Genomic DNA, 2,190 nt, shown 5'->3' on the forward strand with positions numbered 1-2,190 from the left:
TCCAGATTCATTTCAGTGAAAAATATCATGTTGAATTTCTTGCATTGGTAAAACTCAGGAGGTTTCATCTGAGGACATGACAACAAGTTTAGAAAAATGCAAGATATATGTTCCTTTTGGGGATAATATTAGAAAATTGAGTGATATCTAACATAATTGTTTCGACTTTAATAAAAATTTTCCTCAATCAGTTCATAAACAGTCTCACATAAAATCATTTCTTCAATCTTATTTAACTCTTATACACAATGATTTGACAAATATGTGTGTGGACTCCTAATTAGTTCCGCCTTTTGGATTACTTATCAAACATATATATTCTTCTTTCATTGCAGGCAAAGAAGGTCCGGTGACTCGGGACCTCCTAAATCTCATTTTGGAGGACATGAAATCAGGTCCAACCACGGTCAGAGTTCCCGTTCCTTATTAACCTGATCACACATTTTTCTTCAGCTCAACGACAAAGTTTAAAGATGGTGGCAGTGGACGACCTGCCAGTACAACATTGTACTGGGTTTTCTCTGAAAAACTTTGATTCAGTCAAGGTTGTTGTCCCATGAATTCTGTGTAATAACACACTCGTGAAGAACTATATTTGCATCATGGAATGCTAAAACCCCACTCGGCATGAAAGATTGTATATTTTGTAAGTATTAGTATCTCACACGAAGTTTGGTACACGATATTAAACACAATTGGACATTGTTAAGCCCTTGTTTGAGCTAAATTATTGGAATGAAAATGTATTTTTAAATAGTGTATTGATGGGAAATGCGTGGCTAAGAAATAAGGAAAAATTTTAGATTTACGTATAATATTATTTTATGAAAGAATGTGTGATTAAAATGATATCAAATCATTTTTGAAAAATGTAATTTTTTGAAAAAATGTGACTCAAACAGGGCCTAAATAAGAGAAGAAGTCAAAATCTAGTTCATAGAGTCCATGCCTGTCCAGCTTCTGGGTATTGCTATGTGCCTACCCGTCTTGCACTCCACAGAACCCAAACAAAGGGACTGAATGGATAAGAAGTCAATCCTCAACCAATATTAGTAGACCGATTCAACTCCTGTTTGGTTTGAATAAAATTTATATTTTTACTAAATTTTGATAAATGACGATAAAATATGTTATTGAAAAGTTGATAAAAGTTGTAAGATTCATAAAATATATAGTTAACAATGAGTTTTGGAAAAAATGAATTTTAAAAAGTTGGGAACAAATGGGGCTTGAAACAAGTGACAGAAAGAGATTTTGTTTCATCTTTTTAATTCTAAGACATACGATCAATGTTGAGATCATGAAATTGTAATAGAGAGACCATATGCATATATTGCTCGAGTTGTGCTTGCTGTACAGCAAGACACACAGCCCCCTCACATGGGAGCCGTAAAGTTGTACATTCAAAATAACCCATAATTCTCACAACAAAATCAAGAAATTGAGTGCTTGTTTGGTTTAGATTTTAAGTCAATTACAATCAATTTTTTGACCGTTATGTCACTATTCTAATTGTCATTTCTGAATTCTTCTTTCACAAATAAGATTTATTTTATCTCTAACGGTCAAAAATCAATTCTCAAAATCCTTACCAAACAAACTTTGAGATAAACCAAATATTATTTTAAAAGAAAAAAGGTATTTTGAATTAATGGAAAAAAGTTATTAATCAAAATTGACGCACTTGACTCATCTATTTGATGTCATCTCCAACATTTTTTTATTCTCTATAGACTATAGTTTTGGAATTTTAAATAAAATTAAATGCAAGTTTTTAAATAAATTATTTTGGATGTTTTTCAAATCATTATTATAAGAAAAGTAATTAATGGTGTAATAACATACCACAAGTTAGATTTGTCATTTGTGAGAATAATTCATTGAGCGGGATCTGTCAGCCAACCGGTCCGTTCCATATAGTCGGCCGTCGTCCTCTACGTGTCCACAATCAACTGGTTTATTTCCTTCTAAATGTAAGGCCTCCAATATATAGGGCTGATTTGAGCGATTTTTTTTCAAGAAATTAATTTTTTAATCGTTATTTCACTATTCAATCGTTAATTTAACTTTTTTTCTCACAATTAAACCTATTTTTTTCGTAATCTTTAAAAAATCAATTCTAAAAATTACTCCCACCCAACCAACCAGGGTCCTAATCCCCTATTTTTCCAAAACGAGTAACTGCTCATA

Source organism: Olea europaea, unplaced genomic scaffold, assembly GCF_002742605.1.
Source record: "Olea europaea var. sylvestris unplaced genomic scaffold, O_europaea_v1 scaffold1471, whole genome shotgun sequence".
In the NCBI taxonomy this organism is placed as follows: Eukaryota; Viridiplantae; Streptophyta; class Magnoliopsida; order Lamiales; family Oleaceae; genus Olea; species Olea europaea.